The sequence below is a fragment of the Anas acuta genome, chromosome Z, assembly GCF_963932015.1.
Source record: "Anas acuta chromosome Z, bAnaAcu1.1, whole genome shotgun sequence".
In the NCBI taxonomy this organism is placed as follows: Eukaryota; Metazoa; Chordata; class Aves; order Anseriformes; family Anatidae; genus Anas; species Anas acuta.
In genome coordinates this window covers 17,213,789-17,223,986 of record NC_089017.1, presented here as the reverse complement: position 1 = coordinate 17,223,986, position 10,198 = coordinate 17,213,789, and the positions used below count along the sequence as shown (strand labels likewise).

At 37.5% G+C, this 10,198-nt stretch overlaps 1 long non-coding RNA gene across 1 annotated transcript; it reads right to left on the bottom strand.

Moving 5' to 3' along the window:
* Positions 1 to 4,782: 4,782 nt before the first annotated feature.
* Positions 4,783 to 8,119, bottom strand: LOC137848072 (uncharacterized). Its single transcript, XR_011091169.1, has 2 exons — positions 6,869 to 8,119; positions 4,783 to 5,025 (listed from the first exon to the last, which is right to left on the bottom strand). It is a non-coding gene; the product is annotated as an uncharacterized lncRNA (long non-coding RNA).
* Positions 8,120 to 10,198: the final 2,079 nt, after the last annotated feature.

Below are 10,198 nucleotides of genomic sequence, written 5' to 3'. Positions count from 1 at the left end.
GGCTCCTAATATTATGTCACCTGTACTTTTCATCAGTACACCTATGTTCTCAGCTGAGGTCTACAATGACCTTGTACTTTATATTTTTTCTCACTCGTTTCCTACTCAGTATTTCTTGTAAACATCATGCTGGATAATTTTTCACTTCACTTCTAATATGCTTCTTTCTCCATTTTGTTTGTGAATAGATTACGTCCCTCTGCTGGTGGGCTCTCAGCTGTTTGGATACACTCCAGGCAATTTCAAATGAAGAAAATAGTGCTAACAGCAGAGGAGAAAAGTTGAGAGAGAAAGCAAGCAACAACCTTCTCTTTCTCTTCCTCCACCCAAACAATAGTAATGCAAGGAATGCTAAAAGCTCAAGAGTCTACTCTTTTGGCAGATCAGAAGCTTGTTTTGGGACAGAAACAAAAGAACTGCAGGGGATTTAAAAAAAAAAAAAAAAAGCGATATTAGTGAGTTGCTGTTATGTTTTCTCTGCTTGTCTGCTGTATCCCTTTCCTCCAATACTCAACCTAAGCTATGCAGCTTGCAATCTGTTTGAGATGGGAACATCTTTTGATGTTAGTGTCTGCATTTGTATATTACTTTAGTACGGTTTTGAGAGCTGTTTTCTGAAGATACCAGAATACAAATTACAAGGCCTGTATCTCTCCCTATACTCAATGATTAGGAAAACCTCTTTAGGGTAGGTTGCAGTATACTCAGCAGCTGTAGAGTGCTTGGAGCAGGGAACCTGCTTTGGTTCTTGTACTTAGCTTGAAGGTGGTTCTTAGGAGCCAGCATCCCTAAAAAATGTATTGAGAGGTCCTCTCTTCTCTTAGGATCTGACTGTGGGACAATTAGGAGATCAACGTATTTTAAGTATATGAATACTCTGTTGCCCACATTAATTACAAGTATAATAGAGACTGAACTATTTTGTTTTAAAATTTAGTCAGATCAACAAAACAAGTGAAAATCCTTGAAAAACACATCCCATGCACCGTTTCTGAACTGTTCTGGATTTTTGGTTCCTTGTCATGGAAATATTCAGGTGGCAAGGGACAACCTGAATGCAATGGTTGCATACAACTTGAGAAGTCATATGTTATATATATAATGTAGCATACTAAGCTGAGAAATAAATTCCATGCTTTGACTCAGAAGCTTAGTGGCACCCATCTTCTTCTGAATAAGCAGTGTGTATCAAATGCCTTTTCCAGATGGAACTTATTTGCTCAGCAGAAGCTAGAATCAACAAACACATATATATATTTACTAATGGTTTATTGACAAAGAAGCTTCTATCAGCACAATGTCAGTGACAAGCAGTAAGATAAATCAGAATCTGGGACAATCATGAATCAGAACTGGGACAATCATGATACGTATAAAAGTCTATCTTCTTCAAGGATGAAAGATAGCTTCTTTATTAGGATGGGATTTTTGGTGCAGGGAGACTGAGAAAAATGTTGCTAACTTTCATTATTTTGATTCCATAGAAATTGAATGTAACTGACTTCATTGGGGCTGTCACTGAGTTGCACCAAGGTAATGACATGAAAGTCAGTCAATTTCTAAATTTAAAACATGACCAATGTGCCATTATGTTAAATTGTTCAAAGGAAAAACAAGCATTCACGTTAAGGAAGGGTCAAAGGCTGCTTGTGAGAGCAGGATGCACAGTGCCACCTCTCCTGCACCCAGTCCTAATCTCCACCTGGAGCAATTCTGCCAAAGCTTGTCCTCCTGGCACTAGGAGTCCCTGTCTCAAAACAGAAGACTGATGGGAAGCTCTGAAACTTTTTCTCCTCTGGAGATTGCTACAGAACAAAACAAGGTTCCTGAGAAGCAGGGTGGCAGAGGTGTTTACAAGGTGCTGAAATTTTGATTAGTCCATGGCTACCAACAACTTCTTATTGGAGAAAAGAGAGTGTTTGTTCCTACTGCACTGGGAAAGAAGTACACTGCTTTTTCTAAAGAGATTCTTCAGCTCTGTACTTACTCCTACAGAAATGATATCGCATACATGTAGTGTATTATTCACTAATTGCTGAATCCAGCTTTGGGTCTCTAATGGAATCAGTGACTTTTCCTTGTATATTTTTTTAGCTCATTGGTTAGATTGGGAGATGCTCTCCTTTCCCCGCAGAGCGGTATTTACTTACCAGCAGGACTGCATAGACCTTCAGACCAGACAACTTCTTTCAAGGTGTGTCAGTCCTACAAGATTCAGTTCTTAAAACTTTGTATAAGCAGAGATCTGCTGCAGAGGATCTGGACCTGCCAGAAGACTTACAGGTAGATGTGAGGGACTATGGGGGGATCATGTAAGGGCAGTGGGCAGGGCAGCTGTCAGTACTTCATCTGGGGATTCTAACTATAGGTGAATCCTCTTTTACAAAAGGGAACAATCCAGGCAGGTCTGAGTGCTCCTACCTGCTGAATAACACTTTACTCATGAAGTAGAGTGCTGTACCATATTCATAAATATTTGGTAGCCTGAACCCTATAGAGGCATCTAACTGATGGGCTATAGCCACTGTTGCTGGAAAATTTTTATTTTTTTTCTGTTTCATTAGTTCAAGACACAGAAAAGAGTGACTGTTGGGAGCAGCTTTAAAGGGCAGGATTATTCTAAGATGAGAGTCATTACAAGTTTTCCCTCCAGCTACTCATAGGAAGGTAATTTGGACAAAGCCTTGAAAAATTAGAAAGCAGTATAGCACAGAAGGAACAGAGGGAGGTTATGTACATAAGCACATAAGCACTAAACAGTTCAAATTAAATTTTCAAGGAGATTAATACATCTAGCCAAAGTCAATCTTATGTACCCCATCTTTTCTTCCTACAGCTGACGATTAGAGTATAGGGTGATTCAGAATTCAGGTGAGGTGAACCTTATTATATTAACTTTGTAGCTAAACATGGCTTAATGGATTAAAACTGTTTTAAGGGACCAATGTGTATTTGGATGGATAATTCATACAACGTAGAATCTGTCTGCCTGATGGAATTTACAATTGCTAATGAGAACCTCATACTAGTTATAGAATCATAGAATCATAGAACAGCCTGGACTGGAATGGAAGCGACCTTAAAGATCATCTAGTTCCAACCCTGCCACCATGGTCAGGGACACCTCCCACCAGACCAGGTTGCTCAACCTAGCCTTGAACACTTCCAGAGAACACTTCTCTGGGCAACCTGTTCCAGTGCCTCACCACCCCCTGAGAAAAGATTTTCTTCCTAATACCTAATCTAACTCAGGAGAGTTAGGTTACTAAAAACTAGTTTAGTTAGAAACTAAAACTAACTCTTTTAGTTTAAAACCATTCCCCCATATCCTGCGATTGTCTGCCAAAGCAAAAAGTTGCTCTCCATCTTTTTAAAAGCACCCATTAAGTATTGAAAAGCTGCAATAAGGTCACCCAGGAACCTTCTCTTTTTCAGGCTGAACAACGCCAGCTCTCTTAGTCTTCACAGGAGAGGTGCTCCAGTCCTCTGATCATCTTTGAGTATTAAGCCCTGAACTTTGTTGTGGGCTGTCCTGAAGTTTAGTGTAAGCAGAATCAGGGCATAACACATGAATATTGCAGTCTAAATTGGAAGTTTTTTGAAACTAGGAATAAGGTTGTGCAACACAGGTCCCTGGCAGCAGGCAGCCTGTGGCCTAGGCCCTGACATGGGCTGCTTTGCATCATACCTATCCAAAGGTGGGATGCTTTGTGTCAGGGAAAGGTCCCTGCAGTATTCTTGTGACTGTCCTTCCTGATGGGTGAGCTTTCTTCTTTGATGTGTTAATGAAAGAATTTTTAATCTTGCCTCTCAGGGGTCACTCATTTAGGAGAGAGGTGAAGCTGGCAAAAACAGTCACTTGCTGTCTTTAAATCCAGAGTAGTGTATATTTCTAAGGACTTGTTGCAAATTGAAAGAGGTGGTTACTAGAGCTGCTGCTGGACGCTGGGTGTGGAAGTATCCCCTCAGTTCTGTCAGAGATGCAAGGATATGTATGACTGGAGTGAGTGATTTTCTAGAGATGGGAGCCCTGGCACATGGCCCTCCAGGCTTGCTTTAAAATGCCTGCAAGCTCACCCATCTTCATGAGGATGAAAAGTCAGCTTACAACCTGGCTGCTCTTTGATTCACTTGTTTCATGTGAGAGCCATTCACCTTAGGGAAAGAAGAGAAGAAAAAATCTTTTATAAACCCAGAACAAGAATTCCTCTGTTTAGAAAGTCTCTCAATTTCTCTAATTGAAAAATTTAAAGCACTACCTGGACCAAGAATGTTTTCTAAAAATCCCAGATCCCCTATCAAAATGAGATTTATCTAATGTTCAGGGCACTGTCTGAGTAGGACAGTGGAGAAAGTTCAAGGAGAAATGACTGCACAGTCTTTACTCTCAGACAGCTGAAGATGAAAAACTCCCAAAGGATTTTGTTTTAAAATATTTTCAAGAAATAATGAGAAATAGGAGAACTGCACAAAAAGACACAGAGTGCCAATTAACTCAATAGTTTTTGCAAGCTTATTTTGCAGTAAATAGCAATTGCATACTAAAGCACTACCCAGAGGGACTGGTTTACTTTAAATTTAAGGTAGGAGAGAAAGTGACTCTAAACCCTCTGCATTTTAAAAGAAAGAGTACTTCAAGAGGTTACTTCTCTCACCAAGGTGGACAGAGAAGGAGAAACAAAGTGATTTTGCTTATAAAATATCTTTAACCATAGGGGCAAAATAAAAAATAAGAACACTTGGAAATGTCAACTAAAACTTAAGTAGCCATGCAATGACGAGTTTTTTTTGTTTTGTTTTGTTTTGTTTTTAATATTTTCTTTAAATGAGTGCTAAAGGGATACAGTAGTCAATTACAGGAACAATGGAAAATTGCAGATTGTCAGAGAATAAACTTCTAGCAAAGAAAAGGCCAGACTTTGTGCATGTTTTCAGGCAGGTCTGAGGGACACATCATGAGATCCAAAAGCAAATGAACCAACTGTATCTGTGCTGGATGGTATTTGAAACTTGTATCTCTGAAATCTAGGACGAAACAAACAAATAATCAAACTGACAAAAATAAAACAAAACAAAACAATAAAATATTCCCACTCAGAACATTTCTTCCACAAAAATCCCTGAGAGTAGAAAAAAAAAAGTAGGAACAGAATTTCAGTGCAAAAACTTTAGGAAAATAGGACAACTGTCTGACCATTTTTGGAGGATATTGGAAAGGAAAAAGCTCCAAGAATGCTTAATGCCACAGGTGTGGGAAGGTCTCAGCTTGTTTTGTTCTGTGTGAATCTCTGGAGGTGGAAAAGTTTCAGAGCTGCCTGTCAATCTTCTGTTTTGGGAGAGGGACTCCAGGTGCTGTTAGGACAGGCTTTGTCAGAATGGCTCAGGGAGGAGGTCAAGGCTGGGTGCAGGAGAGGTGGCACTATGCATCCTGCTCTCACAAGCAATCTTTGTCCCTTCCTAAATGCCTTGCCTTATTGTAAATACAGAGAAATTAGAACAAAATTTGAGTATGAATTCAGATAAATAAGAATGGGTAAGACAATGGCATTTGTAGACCTAGATGAACAATGTTAACATGTATGATTTTGTCTCTTCAATTTATTTTAGAATTCCTCTTAGTATCTGACTGCCCCACTGTACTGCTGAGAAATAGGGACACATATTCATTTTGCATACCATTTTTTATTAGGTAAGTATTCCACTAAATGAACCTTTCCACTAAATGTCTCCTGCAAATTATGTATCCTGGCACAGTTGCAGGTCAAGAAGAATTCACCTCTTACGTACATATCAGGGTGCTCAGTTTTGTTCTATGTTGGAAACGTTTATAGACATACAATATAGGATATTTTTCATAGCCGCCTGATAACTTTAAATTTATATGCTGTGTACTTTTATAATATCTCTCCAATCCATTTAACCTATCTAATGGTTTTTGGTGTGATTTACCTGGTCAGCCTCTACAATTCTTACTGGTTTCCTGGTAGGATAGCAAATTATTAAAATGTCTTTCTATTTACTGGCATTTGAAACTTTTTCTTCTTTTTCACAGAAATAGCTTTAACATTATTGTTTCACTTAAAAAGGTCTTAAAAGTCTGGCAGTGATTTTACATCTAATTTCCAAAAACATCAACTGTAGCTATTTTGACAAGTGTTCCAATCCAACCTTCTATTCATTCTGGCTAATTTATTTATTACCCGTTTTAACAGAAAATGATGCTTCTATCACGTAAATGAGAATATTAGATAATTAACAGAGGACAGCCAAGCAGAACAGACTGTAAAGGAACCAATCACACTGCACATTGACCAAGGAAGAAAATTATGAGCTACAATGAAAACAAATCCTTTATGACAATTGTACTGCACTAAAAGATGTGAAAACCTATTACAGTCTTGCTTATCCCAGTGGAATAGTAATATCCCTTATTTTAAAAAGGCATGAAGCTGACAAGAGACCACAATCACATCAGAATAAGAATGTGATATACATTGATAACGGAACCAGAAACAAATCAGAAAAAGCAATGTTAAGTAATTATCATATCCTGCAGATTATTTTTGTGTTCATGATGGTGGTTTTTTTTTTTTGATTAGTTTGTTTGTCTGTACAAGAACCATCAAGTCAAGCACTTTAATAAAAAAAGAATTGAATAATTCTAATTCTACAGAACACTTCCAATGTTAGTGTTCCATTTACAGTACACTATTTAAAGTCTATGTATACTGAACAAGGCCTCAATAAATAAACATTTTTTGTCAAATTAATATTTTCTTTTTCAGGCTGTTATCTCGGTGACCAGATAAAGCTATGTATACATATTTAAAATTATATGAAAGGGCTACAAAGCACTGATATTACATACCACGGAGAGCCTCAACCAGTGCCATCTCCCATAGCAGCTTCCTGTTGAGAAATTAGGAGGCGACAGATGAGAATTTGGAGGTGTCTTGCTTGCATTCATGTTTGTTATTTTCCATGCAAGTGCTTATAGTGTGCTTCCCATTCCTTCCTTTTTGTTGAACAAAGCTAGTACAACATGATACCATAAAGCTCCAGACTCTCACATTTGTGTCCCAGGGGCTCAGGAGAAGGCAAGGCGAATGAAAACATTTCGGAAAGGAGGGAAAACTGACCTGGAGAAAGAGTCATGATGAAGCCACATTTTAGTCCACTGTTGTAAATTAGTTCTTGGTGTTGAAGTTTTCAGATTATATTCTTCAGGTCTCAAAGACAATTAAAAATATTTATTCTTACCTTTTTTTTTTTTTTTTTTTTTTTTTTTTTTTTAACAGGCTCCTAATTACTGTGTCATTCAGGTCATCACTGATTTATAACTGCATGGCCCATGTCTCTGTTGTGGTAATCCTACAGAAAATTTGGAAATGAACCAGTTTTCATTTGCTTGCTTTTTTGTTTCTGGGTGTTACTAATCCAGGGCCAAGACAGTACACTTTATGTATGGAAAATAGGATCATGTAGGTTGGAAAAGGCCTTCAAGATCATCAATTCAGCCATCAACCTGACCAACCATGTTCCATCACTAACCCATGCTATGGAAAGTACCATGTAAGAGAATCTATTGAAATTTAAACTAGAAGAATGTCAATCAACATTACTGTCATCTGTTTCCCATACATCAATGGGATTTAAAGGTAATATGGAAGTTACGGTTTTGGAATGAGCAATACTGCTTATTCATGGGCAGAACATTCAGCATAGTGATAACACTACTTGTATTCCAAGGCTTGTGTTTTTTGTGTGGAAATCAGTGCTCCACCCCTTGGATTTCCTTTTAAAATTTCATGTTGCAAGACGTGCTAATTTTCTGGTTTGGTGATCTAGATAAATGGTAGTTATTGGACTAAAATGTCAAGATCCTATTGGCAATAACTTCGAGTGCAGGCAAGGCAGGTCAACAAGATCCTGCTCTGGGATGCCCTACTCTGCAGTCTAATAGCCATCACAAGCACTATGTTACTGATTTTTATTTTTATTTTCCAAATAAGTGAGGTAAAAAATTGCATAACACTATGTACTCCTGAAGGAGTGTGTACCTTGAAGGACCAAATAAGCACTTTTTGAATAATGATTGCAGAAAAAAAAAAAAAAAAAAGAAAAAGAAAAAGTGAGAGCCCTTCTCATCACAAAAAAAAAAAAAAAATCCATTTACCTTCTAATAAGAAAGTAAATACTTTTCTCAGAATAATTTGTCTAAAAAAAAAGCTATGTTATAAGCTCCCATGACTCTCTTTTTCTTTATTGCATTCTAGATTACTTGGATTTTTGTTTTTAAATCACTGTGACTCATGTTCCGTCAGAATGGGATGATCTCAGTTATATTTCTAGCTGTGAAGCTAATAGATATTTGCTATGAAACTGCTGGTGAAATTTTCAAACATCTGAAAATTGGACTTAGGTATAGATGTGGCAACATCATATCTGTTATTGTATTCCATTAAAGAGTTCATTAGGCTTGAGTAATTAAATGCTGAGACCAAAATGTTTGCAGTTTCATAGGAAACAGCCACTATTAAAGTCTTTTTAACCTTCCTTTACATGGAGGAAAAATATGGAGAAAACAATCTGTATTTAAATGCAAAGTATTCAGCAGGGCTTTTATTTATTTATTTATTTATTTATTTATTTATTTATTTATTTATTTATTTATTTTAAACAATACCTTTATTTGCTTTTGTTTTTGCTGTAAAGAATTTTTATATGGAAAAACAAACCAACCATTTCACAGTCTTTTATGAAGTATTAAGATAACTGGGCTTTGGAGTAAAAGAAAGTTAGCTGAGGTGAACAGTATCCTTGAAAACAAGAAAATAAAATAAAGAGAAAAGGTGCCTTCAACATCAGACTTTAACAGATTATCTCTACCATTTGCTGTGGCAGTCAGAGTTTCCATTCTCACTTGACTCTCTTGTCCCTTTGTCTGAGGCAGGAGGAAAAGCTAACATTTTACCTCATCTCAAAATCACAGCCATAGGTCTCACCCACTTTATCATCACTTTAAGCTAAGGTGACAGGCTAAGATGCGTTTGCACATTTCTTCAGCCATTCCTGCTGTGGGATAAGTAACCCAGTAAGGGTGAGGATGAACAATTGAGGATAGTAATAATTTAAACCTTATTAACAAGAATATCTAAGGCTTGCTTTTCAGTGCCCTTCTGGGAATAAATATTCCTGGAGAAAGACTAGCACAACATCAAACTGAGATACTCAAAGATTTTTCATTCCCTTTTCAATATCAGACTGCTAGTCATCTCTCTGGTCAGTAAGTCACAGTGTTTGGTGCTCCAGAGCATGTGGAGCACCAAACACTTGGAGCAAGGTTCTTATTAAACAGCAGGAGGGAAACACTAAAAAGTGGCAAAGGAAAAGAAGTAAGGAATAAATTCACACATCTGAAATATTTTTAAAACTAGGTGGAAACAATGTTATGTGGAAGCTACTTTCTGGCTTGGTTTGGGTGAGACCATGAAGATGAAGGCTCTGGGGCATTGAATGCATTTCAGCATCCTGTAACACACCGACAATAAGAAAGATGGTTCTGTCCTGCTCTCCCTTCTTCCAGATAGTGAAGGTGAGCTCTGGAGCATGATAGCAGTAACTCACACCCATCATTTTGTTTGCTGCTTAGGATTATTCCCAGACAGGCTAGTGGGGTCTTTTAATTTATGGTTCCAGAGTTCTTGCAAAACAAACAGGATCTTAGTACCATCTGTGGACAATAGAAATTCATGTTATTGTTTGGAGAAAATCAGCTTTTCTACCTAAACCAGTTAATTTTATAGGGAACACTGCATTTTTTCTGTTTGGACAATTCATATATCACCATAAATAAGCCAACGCTGAGCAAGTTTGGTAGACAAAATCCTTAAATGTTTTCATAAATCACACATTTTGTGAGGCTAGAGAGTTGCAAAGAGCTACCCAAGGAGAAAAATATAAGATTTCTCATTAGAAGTGAGATTTGGGGTATTACTTTAAGCCAGCAAGAACACATTAAGTCACTGCAGCTTTGAACAGTAAATTAATTTAAATAATTTTAGCTGTGGTCTGCCAATTATAACATCATGTAGGAATAGCATCCTGTGTAGCCTCAGGGGATTCAGGCCAAGTGGTTATGCTGTGGTCTTAATTTTTTTAAGGTCAGCTTTTACCAGTGGGACTATGTTTTATTACC